Here is a 15938-nt window from a genome sequence, read left to right on the forward strand (position 1 = left end):
ACTGCCAGGGTGCCTACATGGCATTGCGAAGGGTGCCTATTCAAAACCTTCTCCTTCACGTGGTAGCTGTGGAAGCAGACTATAACCGCCCTTGGTGGCTCATTCACTCCAGACGTTGGCCTGAGTGACCAATGTGACCAGTCCCACTCGGAGCGGAGGGTACTTCCCCCTCCCCCATCAACTCAGCAAAAATTGTTGCAAAGTACTCGGTCGGCCTCAGGCCCCCCTCCCCCCCCTCAGGCAGGCCCTCTATTCTCACACATTGCCTCCTTGACCAGTTCTGCAGGTCCCCTATCTTAGCTCTGAGCCTATTGTTGACCTCCGTCACCCTCCACAGCTCCTCGCCCATCGAGGTAAACTGGCCACTGTGTTGTGACAGTGTCTCCTCCACCCTCTTCAACTTCTGTCCTTGCTCCCACACTTCGACCGACGTCTTCATCTCTGCCGCCTTTACCAGGGCAATCGCCTCCTTCACCCACTCTAAAGTGAAGCTGTCATCCCCCTCCGAAGCACCTCTAAATGCTTGGCAAACAGCCTTTCAAACTCCACTGTGGCGATAAGACCCTGTTTGTGCTAAAATGACTGATTGCAGGCATGATGGGAAAGTCTTGGTCAAATTGAAATGAGGCCTGGTACCTTTTGACTGGTGACGTATTTAGAGTCTGCAATGCATTGATGGAAAAGATTTTGAAATGCCGAGCAGAACCTGAGTTGACACCTTTAACTACAATGTCTGACGAATGGGTCTATAGTTAGAAGAAAGATGTAATTCAACAGTTCGAAGTAGAGTAAATTTGACCTGTCTGGGACACGGGTCAGAAGGAGAATAAGAACCAAGCATCTAAGATTCCGTTTCAGCGACAATGGAGGATCAACCGGGACAAATAGGTGATGGCTCAGAGAATAGAACAGACCTCTGAGAGGAATGTGGCCAATTCAGTTCAAAGGGGTAATATCTCCTTATGTCTGAAGCTCTGACATCACCTCGGTCAGAGTTTCCCCGGTGAGGGGAGCGGCCCCACCCGATGACCCAGCCCCCGCCATCTTCCTTCCTGCAGGACTCACAGCAGCACTCGCTGGCGGACCTTCGCTCACCCCCTTCTTTCCAACACCTTTCCTCTGGGACTTAGTCAGCCTCCTTATGACTTCCCTCAACAACTCATCTAAAAGCTGTCCCAAAACTGGGCATAAACATCCTAAAATCAGAGGCTCTCGCAAGAGCCACCTAACGAGTGACATCCACCGACATGTCATCGGAAGTCCCCAGAATGAACAATATCAATATGACACCAGCATCTCCATATTAACAACAGGCCATTCATCTGCTGTCTGTGGACAGAGGTTCTCTCAGTCAGGCAGCCTGCTGGCACTGGGGAGAGGACATTGAAAAATGTTCCAGGTGTGGGAAGGAATTCAGCCAATCCTCCAGCCTGTTGACACACCAGCGAGTTCAAACTGGGGAGCTGCTGTTTACATGTTCTCTGTGCAGATAGAGAGTCACTCACTCATCCCACTTCCTGACACACCAGCGACTTCATGCAGGGGTTGGGCTCTGCTGAGGGAAATATTCACTCTATCTGAGCCCCTCAGAATTACACACAACTCAATTCAATCTCCCCTCAGCCTCCTCTGTTCCAACGAGAACAACCCCAGCCTCTCCAATCTTTCCTCATAGTTAAAATTCTCCATCCTGGGTAACATCATCATAAATCCCCTCTGCAGCCTCTCTCGTGTGATCACATCCTTCCTGTAATGTGGTGACCAGAACTGTCCACAGTGCTCCGTCTGTGGTCTAATTGGTGTTTTAAACAGTTCCAGCACAATCTCCCTGTTCTTATATTCTCGGCCATCGGCTACCAAAGGAAACTTTCCCACCTGCCTTCCTAAGCACTGATAACAGAGACTGAGAGGCAGCTGAGAGAGAGAGGAACACCAGAGACTGCGAGAGGCTGGAGAGAGAGAGAGGAGAGAGAGAGAGACAGTCTAGTCAGTAACAAAAATAAGTAATGAAATTGAGTTCCGACACGATATGCATGAACTGACACCACTTTATTGACAGATGGACAAGGTAGTCATTGCACTTGAATTAATATGATTCACTTTTGGAATTGAATGAATTAAGGGTCAGATTAACTATATCATAATTACCCAGTATCAGATAGGTCTGTTTAATACAGAACAGGGTTAAACCCAGTGTCCAATATTACAGGTCTCTGTGGCTGTTGGACGCCTGGTTCCACTGGGCAACTGACAAGTCCACAGCTTCAGTGAACTCATGTACCCAGGGTCTGTTTCTGAACCCTCATCACAACATATTACCTGGTTAGTTATTATGGGAGGAAGCCCTGAGGCGAGTCAATGCATCCTCGTCCTGTGCCAGGCTCAGCATAATACAATTCAAGGTGGTCCATAGAGCGCACAGAATGGGGGAGCGGATGAGCAGATTCTTTGAGGGGGTGGAAGATAGGTGTGGGCAATGTGCGGGCGGACCTGTGAACCATATTTATTTGTTCTGGGCATGTCCGAGGCTGAGAGGTTTCTGTCAGGGGTTTGCTGACCTCATGTCAGAAGTATTAAAGGCGAAGGTGGTTCTGAGTCCAGAGGTGGCGATCTTTGATGTGTCAGAAGATCCGGGAGCCCAGGGGGTGGGAGAGGCCGATGTTCTGGCCTTTACCTCTGGTGGCCCAGAGACGGATCCTACTCGGATGGAGGGACTCGGAACCCCCGAGGTCGGGGTTATGGGTTAGTGACATGACGGGGTTTCTCAAACTTGAGAAAATCAAGTTCGCCTTGAGGGGATCGCTACAGGGGTTTGTCATTCATTGACTTCTTCAAGAAAAATTAAGCTGTCAGCAGGGGTGGGGGGGGGGGGGGGGGAGGGGGGGCATGGGGGTTTGAGTAAGGTTAGGAAGACCAGTGGAAAGGGGGGGCTGGGGAAGGAGGTCCTGTTTGTAAGCCATGTTGGCTGGGGTTTGTTACTGGATGGGTGTGTTGTTTATCTTGTTTTGTTCCTTTTGATACCCGATGGTTAAAATTGTTGCAATTATAAATGCCTTAATAAAATATTTTCGAAAAAAGAGAAACAAATGTTCTTCTTTCTACTGATTCCAGCTCCTACAAGAGGTCACAGCATCTCCAGCCCTCAGCTCAATAGAGAGACAGCCAGTTGTCTGAGGCTTAAATGAGAAGTTGAAACTTGTGGCTCTAAACCAACTGTGCAAGATCTCTGTAAAGATCAGTAATTAAAAAAAATAAACTGTAAACCCAGTGAACAAATTCATAAGACAAAAACTTCAAGTTTTATGACTTTTCCTGCAACATACAAACTAGAAACAACAATGCCTAAACACTATTAAAAATGGAATGTATCCCGTAAATTATAAATAGAATGTTGCCCTTTTACTTTTAACACAATCAAAAATCACACTCCATGGTAACGTCGCTGAAGTTGTCACTCAATTCTCCTGGAACCAGTCCAATGTGACTCTTCGTTCCTGTGTTTACTTCTATTCTATTCCTTTGCCTGACTTGCAATCCTTAACCCCAGAAGTGTCTTTTGCAGTGTTGGTTCTCCTGATGATATTCAGGTCTGGATATAATAATAATAATCTTTATTGTCACAAGTAGGCTTACATTAACACTGCAATGAAGTTACCGTGAAAAGCCCCTGGTCGCCACATTCTGGCGCCTGTTCAGGTACACAGAGGGAGAATTCAGAATGTCCAAATTACCTAACAGCACACCTTTCGGGACTTGTGGGAGGAAACTGGGGCACCCGGAGGAAACCCATGGAGACACGAGGAAAACGTGCAGACTCCGCACAGATAGTGACCCAAGCCAGGAATTGAACCTGGCACCTTGGCACTGTAAAGCAACTGTGCTAACCACTGTGATACCATGCCGCCCATAATCAAGTGACTCTTCCAAATCCTGAAGTCTTTTTTTCTGCAAATCATCGTCTAATATCATGTAAAATGTATTCACAAATGGAAAATAAGAACAGACAATTCTAGTTCCTATGAAACATTCTTTCCTCTCTCATTCCTCAAAAGCTGTAAATCGCCATCCAACACACTCTTTCTCCATTCTCACTATGCTGTATATAATATTTATCCTCCCAATTCTCTAAAGGTGCTGATTCAGTCCGATTGACAAATCCATGCTCACTGCTTCCCGTCCTGCACAGAGGCCTGAAATTCTACATGCAGACTGCCAGACAGAAATATGTCTATATTACTGAACTCAAAATGTGTGCAACATACAAACTGGATTCACTTCCTTTCTCTTCAGCTGCTGCAAGTCACCAACTCCCCCCAATGAGAAAAGAAATGGAAAGATAAAGTAGACTTGGAGCAGCTGCTGCCTCTTGTGGGGCATTCTAGAACGAGAAGAGGGAGCAAATTCAAAACAGTTGAGGAGAAGCTTCTTCCCGCAAGGGCTGTGAATCTGTGGAATTCACGATCCCAGAGTGCGGTGGAGCTGGGACAGTGAGTAAATTTAGGGAGAAGTTAGACAGATTTTTAATTGGGTTGAAGAGTCACGGTGAAATCTCAGGACGGTAGAGATAAGGCCAGGATGAGATCGCCCATCATCGAATGGCAGAGCAGACTCGATGGGCCAAATGGCCTAATTCTGCTCCTGTATCTTATGAACTTATTAAGAAGTCTTACAACACCAGGTTAAAGTCCAACAGGTTTGTTTCAAACACTAGCTTTCGGAGCACTGCTCCTTTCTCAGGTGAAGGAGCAGTGCTCCGAAAGCTAGTGTTTGTGTTTGAAACAAACCTGTTGGACTTTAACCTGTTGTAAGACTTCTTACTGTACTCACCCCAGTCCAACGCCGGCATCTCCACATTATGACCTTATGAAAGGGGGAGACACTGATTTGCTGCCAGATGTTGCCCAGAGGACGAAGTTTCCGTCTGAAACTCTGTCCAACCTCCACATGCTGACATCACAAAGGAGCTCGTCCTCCAAATCAGCCAAAAGGAATAATTCCGCTCCGCAGTGACGTCATTGCGTTTGAGTGCACACGCCCAGCGCGCAGACACGGGAGCCCCGCGCCCACCCTTTGTTCCCCCCTCCCCCAACACATCCTTGAGGCGGTTTCCATCCAACCGACTGACAGCTCCAGCTATCGATGATTCCCTCTCCCCTGGCCCGGGACTGCGCATGTCTGAGCGACAGGGGCAGCTGCGCATGTGCACGTGAGCTCACATCCGCAGACCTTACTGCTGAGTTGTGACCAATGGGAAGATTGGAGGACCGGAAGGACACTGCTCCTCCACTAATCAGAGCTCCCCCATTGTCTCATTCCGGAAGCTGGACATGGAGGTTTTTGCCGAGCAAAGCTGTTGTTCCTGCACGCCTGAATGAGCTTGAGCTGCACACAGACTCCTGTCTCCAACATCTGTGAGTAAAACACTTTCTTTTCTCCACCATTTCTTTTCTTATTCTGACCTTCAATTGGTCACTTACAGCGACTGAAGGGAAAGGAAGTGAATCCAGGGAGGGTGCAGACTCTGCAAAGCTTGGCCCAGGTCTCTCTCTCTCTCTCTCTTAAAGACATTGACATCCTTTGCTCCCTCAGCTTGACACATTTATTTGTCTGGCTAAAAGGATGGTCTCTTTCCTAATGTTCACAATTAACAAGTTCACAAGGGAACCGGAGCACCCGGAGGAAACCCACGCAGACACGAGGAGAACGTGCAGAGTCCGCACAGACAGTGACCCAAGCCAGGAATAGAACCTGCCGCTGTAAAGCAACAGTTGAAGGGTCACGGAGAAATCTCAGGAAGCTAGAGATAAGGCCAGGATAAAGGGTTGCTTTCCCCAAGAGATGGCTGACATTTAAGGGGACAGTAAACAGGACATATGTAACCCAGCCAATTACTTTCCTATCAGTCTATTTCCATCATCAGCAAACTGATGGTAGGAGTCATCAACAGTGCAATCAAATAGCACTTTACTGAGCAATAACCTGTTCGCAGACGCTCAGTTTGGATTCCGCCAGGGTCACTCAGCCCCTGATCTCATTACAGCCTTGGTTCAAACACGGATGAAAGAGCTGAATGTCAGAGGTGAGGTGAGAGTGACTGTCCTTGACATCAAGGCAGCATTCGACCGAGTATGGCATCAAGGAGCCCGAGCTAAACTGGAGTCAATGGGAATCAGGGGGGAAACTCCGCTGGTTGGAGTCATACCTGGCACAAAGGAAGATGGTTGGGGTGATTGGAAGTCAATCATCTCTGCTCCAGGGCATCACTGCAGGGGTTCCTCAGGGCAATTTCCTCAGCCCAACCAACTTCACCTGCTTCATTACTAACCACCCTTCTATCAAAAGGTGAAAAGTGGTGATGTGCAGTCATCGACAAACAATGTGCAGCACCATTCGTGCCTCCTCAGATATTGAAGCAGTCCATGTCCAAATTCAGTAAGACCTGGACAATATCCAGACTTGGGCTGAAGTGGCAAGTTACATTTGTGCTACACAACTGCCAGGCAATGACCATCTCCTACAAGAGAGGATGTAACCAGTGCCCCTTGACATTCAGTGGCATTTCCATCGCTGAATCCTCCACAACCAACGTCCTGGGGGTTACCATTGACTAGAAACTGAACTGGACCAGCCATATTAATACGGGGCTAGGTCAAAGACTAGGAATCCTATGGCGAGTAATGCACCTCCTGACCTCCCAAAGCCTGTCCATCATCTACAAGGCACAAGTCAGGAGTGTAATGGAATACTCTCTACTTTCCTGGATGAGTGCAGCTCCAACAATGCTCAACACAATTCAGGACAAAGCAGTCTGCTTGATTGCTCCACCTTCCACAAGCATACAAACCTTCCAACACTGATGAACAGTGGCAGCCGTGTGTACCATCTACAAGGTGCACTGCAGTAACTCACCAAGGTTTCATACACAGCACCTTCCAAACCCATGACCACTACCATCTAAAAGAACAAGAGCAGCAGATACCTGGGAACCCCACCACCTGGAGGTTCCCCTCCAAGTCACTCACCACCCTGAATTGGAAATATATTGCCGTTCCTCCACTGTTGCTGGGACATCATCCTGGAACACCCTCCGTAACAGCACAAGGATGTACCTATACCTCAAGGACTGCAGCGGCTCACTACTACCTTCTGAAGGGCAACTATGGATGGGCAATGAATGCTGGCCGAAGCAGCGAATCCAACATCCCGCAAATGATTTTTTTAGAAATGTAATATCGGGCAGAGATATGTTGTTATATGGAATGTATTAGATATATTATTGATGGTTCTGTAATAAAATATGTCTTATTCTAGTTTTGTAATATAGTACTGTGCCTACAATATATATTTCCAGTCATACAGTCATTGCAGCACTGACCGAATCCATTTGGTAACACAAGTCAATGCTGACTCTCTGTACAGTAATCCATTCAGCCCCATTCCCCCTCGGTATCCCTGTTCCCCTGAAAACCTATTTTCCGCAAGTGCCCATCCTATTTTATTTTGAATTATTGATCATCTTGATCAATTATTGATTATGGGCAGCACAGTAGCATAGCGGTTAGCACAATTGCTTCACAGCTCCAGGGTCCCAGGTTCGATTCCCGGCTTGGGTCACTGTCTGTGCGGAGTCTGCACGTTCTCCCCGTGTATGCGTGGGTTTCCTCCGGGTGCTCCGGTTTCCTCCCACAGTCCAAAGATGTGCAGGTTAGGTGGATTGGCCATGCGAAATTGCCCTTAGTGTCTAAAAAATTGCCCTTAGTGTTGGGTGGGGTTACTGGGTTATGGGGATAGGGTGGAGATGTGGGCTTGGGTAGGGTGCTCTTTCCAAGAGCCGATGCAGACTCGATGGGCTAATGGCCTCCCTCTGCACTGTAAATTCTATGTTCTATCTAGACTTCCACAACCCTTGTGGGCAGAGGGTTTTTGGTCATGAGCACTGCATGACTAAATAAAATTCTTCCTCAGATTCACCCCATCTCTAATCCGTAAATATAGTTAGATGGAGAGTCTCTACTCTTGTGCAGGTTGTAGTGAGTTTAGATTTGTTGAACAGCATCAATCAGCACCTTCATAAGAATTGGGAGGGTGAATATTAGATACAGGAGAGTGAGAATGGAGGGAGAGTGTGTGAGATTGAGATATAGAGTATTTGAGGGAAAGAGAGAGGAAAAAATGTTCGATAGAAACTAGAATTGTTTGTTCTGACTTTCTATCCTGTACTGACAATGATGATTTTTGTAAAATCTTTTTGCAGGAAGTTCGAACGAGAGGAGTTTTGGGCCGATATCTCAAACTAAACATCACGTCAAGAACTGACTGAGTCACTCAATTCTTGGGAACTGAATATCATCGGCTTTTGAATCCAGAACGAGAAATGTTTGTCTACTCTGTCTGCTTCAAGAGATTTTAAACATCAGTGTGTCTGGAAAAGCACTGAGACACACACACACACACCCGTGTGAGACTGTTACAGAGCACTGACTGTGGAAAGAGCTTTAACCAGTTACACAACCTGAAAAAACACCACACCATTCATATCAGGGAGTGACTGTACACGTGTTCTGTGTGTGGACGAGGCTTCAACTGATCGTCCAACACGGTGAGAAGCAAGATCTCCCGGACCATGGAGAAACCATGGAAATGTGAAGACTGTGGGAAGGGATTCAAAGGCCCGTACGAGCTGGAAAGGCATCAACGCAGTCACGCTGGAGAGAGGCCGTTCACCTGCTCTGTGTGTGGGAAAGGATTCACAGCCCCATGCAAGCTGGAAAGGCATCAACGCAGTCACAATGGAGAGAAGCCTTTCACCTGCTCTCAGTGTGAAAAGGGATTTACTGACATAGGCAACTTGCGGAGACACGAACGAGTTCACACTGGGGAGAGGCCGTTCACCTGCTCTGACTGTGGGAAGGGCTTCACTCGGTTATCCCACCTGCAGAGACACCAGAGAGTTCACACCGGGGAGAGGCCATTCACCTGCACTGTGTGTGGGAAGGGATTCACTCGGTTATCCCACCTGCAGACACACCAGCGAATTCACACCGGGGAGAGGCCATTCATCTGCACTGTGTGTGATATGGGATTCACTCAATTATCCAACCTGCTGAACCACAATGTCACTCACACCAAGAGCAGGCCCTTTAAATGCTCTGACTGCAGGAGGGGTTTCAAAAGCTCTCAGCTACTGATGTCCCACCAGCGCGATCACACTGAGGAGAGACCGTTCAGCTGCTCTCACTGCACCAAGAGGTTTAGAACCTCATCCAACCTGATGAAACACGAGCGAGGTCACACCGGGGAGAGCACGTTCACTCAATCATCACTTGCTGAGCCACAATGTCACTCACACCAATGAGAGACCCTTTAAATGCTCCGACTGTGGGAGTGGGTTTAAAAGCTCTCAGGTACTGATGTCCCACCAGCGCATTCACACTGAGGAGAAACTGTTCAGATGCTCTCACTGCACAAAGTGGTTTCAAACATCATCCACATTGCGGAGACACCAGCAAGTTCACACTGGAAAGAAGCCATTCACCTGCTCTCACTGCGGGGAGGGATTCGCTACGTCGTCCAACACGCTGAGACACCAAAGGGTTCTCAAGTGGTGTTGGGTTGGATTCTGCTGTTATTCCTGCTGTTAATCACATCCAGGACTGAACCTGGAGTGGGTGGAGGGGTTTGCCTCCTCGTCAACTCCTGCTGCTCGGACGTGGCGACCCTAGGGAGCTACTGCTGCCTGGACCTGGAATACCCGACTGTGAAGTACCGTCCATACTACCTTCCATGGAGTTCACTTCTGCCATCATCACAGCGGTCTACATCCCACCCCAGGCGGAAGTGAAGACGCCACTTGATGAATTGTACACCGCTATAAATAACAATGAAGCAGAATACCCGGCGGCCTTGTCCATCGTGGCCGGGGACTTTAACCAGGCCAACCTCAAGAGTGTACTGCCAAAATTCCACCAACACATCCCCTGTCCCAACAGGGACCCCAACATCCTTGACCACTGCTACACAAACATCAAGGGCGCCTGATGATCCATCCCCTAATCGCACTTCGGAAAATCGGACCACAATACGGTGCTCCGTCTCCCCGCATACAAGCAGAATCTTAACGGGAGAATCCGGTTAAGAAGGTCAATGCAACGGAAGAGCTCCTACGCGACTGCTTGGAGTCAGTGGACTGGACCATATTCAAGAACAAGGGCAGCACGGTAGCACAAGTGGATAGCACTGTGGCTTCACAGCGCCAGGGTCCCAGGTTCGATTCCCTGCTGGGTCACTGTCTGTGCGGAGTCTGCACGTTCTCCCTGTTTCTGCGTGGGTTTCCTCCAGGTGCTCCGGTTTCCTCCCACAGTCCAAAGACGTGCAGGTTAGGTGGATTGGCCATGTTAAATTGCCTTAAGTGACCAAAAAAGGTTAGGAGGGGTTATTGGGTTACAGCGATAGGGTGGAAGTGAGGGCTTAAGTGGGAAGGTGTCGACTCGATGGGCCGAATGGCCTCCTTCTGCACTATGTTAACTCAGCAGCCAACCTAAATGAGTATGCCAGCACCATCACAGAGTTCATCAGTAAATGTGTAGAAGATTGCGTGCAAAAGAAGGTAGTATGTACATTACCCAACCAGAATCCATGGTTTCATTGGGAGATTCACTCCCGACTGAAGGTGTTCAAGGCAGGCAACCCTGACATTTTCAAGAAATCTGTATATGACCTCCGCAAAGCCATCACGGACTCCCAAGTGACGATACCAAACTAATCTGGAGTCGCAGAGTAACGACAGGGACTCTCGTCGGTTGTGGCAGGGCTTAAACAACATAATGGGCTACAAAGCAAAGCCGAGTAGAATCTTCAGCAACAGCGCACCCCTTCCCGACAAACTCAATGCATTTGATGCTTGTTTCGAGCAGGAAACCAACAAACCGTTGTCAACTGTCCCAACAGCCTTAGACACACCCATACCCACCGTCACAGCCTCCGAAGTCAGATCGGCCTTCTTGAAAGTGAACCCTCGGAAAGCGACAGGTCCTGACGGGGTCCCAGGTCGTGCACCCAGATCCTGCACGGACCAACTGGCAGGTGTGTTTGCGGACATCCTCAACCTCTCCCTCCTCTGTTCCAAGGTTCCCATCTGCTTCAAGAAGACCACCATCATAGTAGTGCCAAAGAAGAATCAGGCAACGTGCCTCAATGACTATCATCCAGTGGCCTTGACATCGATCATTATGAATTGCTTCGAGATGTTGGACACATCTACTCCATACTCTCAGCATTCCTTGATCCACTGCAATTCGCATACCGCCACAACCGGTCCGCAGCAGAAGCCATCTCCCTGACCCTATACTCGCCCCTGGAGCATCTCGACAACAAGGACTCCTACGTCAGACTCCTATTCATTGACTACAGCTCCGCCTTCAACACCATAATCCCAGCCAAGCTCATATCAAAACTCCAAAACTTTGGACTAGGCTCCTCCCTCTGCAACTGCATCCTCGACCTTCTGACCCATAGACCACAATCAGTAAAGATGAATAACAACACCTCCTCCACAATGGTTCTCAATTCAGGAGCCCCACAAGGCTGCACTCCCTATACACACACACGACTGCATGGCAAAATTTGGCTCCAAATCCATCCACATGTTTGCTGATAACACGACCGTAGTGGTTGGGATCTCAAACATTTCCACGATAATCCTCAATACCGGGGCCCACAAAGCTGTGTACTTAGCCCCCTACTACACTCGTTATACACATGACTGTGTGGCAAAATCTGCTCCTGCTCTATCTACAAGTTTGCTGATGACACGACGTAATGGGTCAGATATCAAACAACGATGAGACAGAGTCCAGGAGGGAGATAGAGAACCTAGTGGCATGGTGTAATGACAACAATCTCTCCCTAAATGTCAGCAAAACTAAGAAGCTGGTCATTGACTTCAGGAAGTGAAGTATCGTACACACCCCTGTCTGCATTAATGGGGCTGAGGTGGAGATGGTTAGCAGCTTCAAATTCCGAGGTGTGCACATCACCAGCATTCTGTCCTGGTCCACCCACATCAACGCTATGACCAGGAAACATATACTTCCTCAGGAAACTAATGAAATTCAGCATGCCCACATTGATTGCCACATGGGCGGCACGGTAACACAGTGGTTAGCATTGTTGCTTCACAGCGCCAGTGTCCCAGGTTTGATTCCCGTTTGGGTCATTGTCTGTGTGGGGTATGCATGTTCTCCCCGTGTCTGCGTGGGTTTCCTCTGGGTGCTCCGTTTTCCTCCCACAAGTCCCAAAGGACGTGCTTGTTAGATGAATTGGACATTCTGAATTCTCCCTCCGTGAACCCGAACAGGCGCCAGAGTGTGGCGACTATGGATTTTCACAGTAACTTCATTGCAGTGTTAATGTAAGCCTAATTGTGATAATTATAAAGATTATTAGCATTGACTTTTACCAATGTTTACAGGAGCACCATAGAAAACATCTTATCTGGCTGCATCACAGCTTGTGTTATGGGCCAGAAAACTCCAAAGTAGATCATGGAGTTCACCTGACCTACAATTGTTTATTGATTTTGGTTCCGATGAGCACAAGGGCTGCCTTTCAGGGGTTATTCAACAGAGGCCTCAAGCACTTTTAATCAAAACAAGCTTTATTCTACGAATTTAGTTCACATTTTTATAAACACACACAGTAAGCATTTTTATAAATTACAAACATAAATACCCCACACAGCTACAGTAATCTATGTATAACCCTGAATAAATTCCCCCCTTTAACTGTTCCAATTTAATAACACGATCCCATAAACCAGTACCTCCTTTTCAAAGGTGTGGCCCAGCACACAGCACTCAAGACCTGGTATGGATGCTCTTGTTTCCTTTCCAAAACAACAGGTTTGAATTCCTTCCAGAAAGCAATTATTTCTTTTCAAGTTATCAAGCAGTCTGGAAACCGCTTTTAAAATGAAGGTATAGAGACAGGCCAAAATACTCCTCTTTCTGAGTACAGTAGCCAAAAATGTGAAAACGAAAGCAAAAAACTCAGAGCCACAAAACAGCCCCAAACCAAAGCAGAAGTAAAACCAACTCCCAGAGCCACAGCCCAGCTCCACCCACACAATGACATCACTGAAGCCATGTGATAAGACAAAAACATTTCTTAAAGGGACACTCCCATGACACTTGGTATGGCAACATGCTCAGCCCAAGACTGTAAGAAACTACAGAGAGTTGTGAACACAGCCCAGTCCCTCACACGAACCCGCCTCCCAACCATTGACTCTGTCTACACCTCCCGCTGCTTTGGGAAAGTGGGCAGCAAAATCAAAGACCCTTTCACCGAGGTTATTTTCTTTTCCAATCTCTTCCATTGGGCAGGTGATACAAAAGTTTGAGAACTCGCAATAACAGATTCAAAACAGCTTCTTTCCGCTGTTACCAGACTCCTGAATGACCCGTATACTTCACCCGATGTCGACGTATTCAAATTGTGTATTTATCATATGTCCCATGTTTTTTCATGTATAAAATGATCTGTCTGTATTGTACACAGAACAATACGTTTCACTGTACCTCGGTGCATGTGAATAAATTTAATCAAATCAAACTTTGTTCATTCTGACACTTGGTGAAGTGCGAGGGTCGGAGGGTTTCTTTCTGCTGGACTGGCCGGTCTCACGACTTTGCTTCCAGTGGGCTGATGCTCTTTGAGCCTGGGGGAGAACACATTTCCACTGGAATGATCCACAAAGACTGAAGTACATTTATTTTATCCTGGATAGTAAATAGTGTTATTCCCCCCACTACAGGTGGATCTAAAAGAAACCAGATGTGTTTTTACAACTATCGACAATGCTTTCATGGTCATCGATGACTTTTAGTTGCAGATTTATAATTAATTTAAATTTCACCACCTGCCGAACCTGGATCCCTATTGCATTACCCTGGGTCTCTGGATTACTGGTCTGGCTATTGTTTTCCGAGATGTGTTTTGTGAGAGATGAAGTCACTATAGCCAATAAGTGAGCTGTTTTCGAGTTGTTTCCTTGACGTCCTGTACTTTCCCACTAACCTGCAGACAGAACAGCAGCAACTGTACTGTGTATAAACGTGAGTTATTGTAACTACTCCTTGAGATGCTTCGGTTCGCTGAAGCATTCCCTGCATGTTTGTAATAAAGATTCCTCAACTTTAACCAACTCTAGACTCCGAGTGACATTTGTCCCACAACAACCTGGTGTCAGGAACAGGATCCACTGACGGCTCTGGTTAAAGGAAAGTCCCCGTGGACAGCAGATACCGGGGTGAGTATTGTTTGTTTTATACCACCCATGTTTAGTTCAGTCTGACTGACCACTGGGGACTCCTCAAAACCTCAGGGAGCTGTTTCTGGTCTGTTTCTTTGACATTCATTCAATGTAATTTCAATAACTGGAACATTTCAGGCAGGGAATTGTCGGTTTTACACCAAGGATGTGTTTGGGGGCAATGCCGAAGTCCCCGTGACCAAGAGGGTTTTGTAGCTGCCGAAAAATGAGGGGATAAAGCCGTACGGGAGGCGAAACAGAAAGATTTGGTAGTTGGACAGAGTTTGGCGTGTGTTCAGAGGTCCCAGATCGGGGTCAGCCAGCATCATCACATCGATGGATCTGCACAGAAAAGGTCCAACCAGATGGAACTTATAAGGCCCAAGGTGAGGTTAGTGGCGCGGGGATTTGAAGAAGCTTTGGGCGATAAAGAGGTCAGAGTGGACTTGCCCACAGTGGGAAAGGTAATTTTGAAATTTTTTTGGCCCTTTTCGTGACATTTTCCCAGAACTTTCAGTCAAGAAACATAAAAGCTGCATTTGCGCTGGGGGATCACCTCCAGAGGGCAGTGTTTCTGCAACCTCCCAAGGTGCCAGATGTATGGAAGACTGAAGAAGTTCAAGTTTGTCTATGTTTTGAACAATGTTTCAGAGTGTATGGCACTTCTCAGTTAGATCAGTTTTGTTCAAGTCGGGTTGTCTCTACCTGAAGGCAGAGGCTGCCGTGCTTTATTGGTACCATGGCAGGAAACTCTCGGGCATCTTTATGATGCATGTTGATGACTACCTATGTGGTGGTACTAGTGAGTTCCAAAATAATGTTACTGACAGGATCAGAACAACATTTAAGGCTGGAGTCAGGCTTCTGGGACCTTTAAATAAATTGGATTGGAAATCGGGCAGTGTGGGTCTGACGTGACTTTACATCAACAATCTCAGGGCGACAGTATGAACCCTGTCACAGTCAATGGGGCCGGGGCCTCACAGAAAGATAAAGATGTTTCCAAAGCTGGGACTGAGCTGCTGCAAAGTTGAATTGACGAATGGGGCACACAGGCAAGGCCGGATACAAGTTTTGATGTCTTCGAGCTGAGTTCTGTAATGAAACATCCAGAGGTCGAGGATATTTAACGGGCAAACAAAACATTAAAAAATACAAGATGGAGAAATGTGCATTGAAATTTCCATCTTTGGGTGAGCTGCAAAATATAAAATGGATTTTTTTAGTGATGCCTCACTCGGATGAGCCTGTCTCAGTGTCTGTACACTGAGTGATGTTTAAAAATCTCTTTCAGCAGAAGAACAGACGAACATTTCTCATTCTAAATTCAAAGGTCGATGATATTCAGCTCCCATGAATCGAGTGACTCTGTCACATCTTGATGTGATGTTTGGTGTGAAATTTCTGTCTGTAACTCCTCCCCTTCTAATATCTTGTAAAAGGAGTTTACAAAAGCCATCACTTAGTGCAGGAATGTGAAATTTGATCCTATTGTAAGATCCGGGTTTGGATCCAATCTCAATTGTAACACTCAAATCAATTACACGTCAGACTGTGTTGTGAAAGTTACCTGCAGATCCTGACTAGTTGCAGACCATTCCGGGTACAAGAATGTTGTCACAGAATT

General features: G+C 47.1%; 1 long non-coding RNA gene across 1 annotated transcript; it reads left to right on the forward strand.

Moving 5' to 3' along the window:
- The first annotated feature begins 5308 nt into the window (after positions 1 to 5308).
- On the forward strand, positions 5309 to 14203 carry LOC140420169 (uncharacterized). The gene is made up of 2 exons (XR_011946219.1): positions 5309 to 5411; positions 8255 to 14203. It is a non-coding gene; the product is annotated as an uncharacterized lncRNA (long non-coding RNA).
- The last annotated feature ends 1735 nt before the right edge of the window (positions 14204 to 15938 follow it).

This window comes from Scyliorhinus torazame, chromosome 5 (assembly GCF_047496885.1).
Source record: "Scyliorhinus torazame isolate Kashiwa2021f chromosome 5, sScyTor2.1, whole genome shotgun sequence".
Lineage (NCBI taxonomy): Eukaryota > Metazoa > Chordata > Chondrichthyes > Carcharhiniformes > Scyliorhinidae > Scyliorhinus > Scyliorhinus torazame.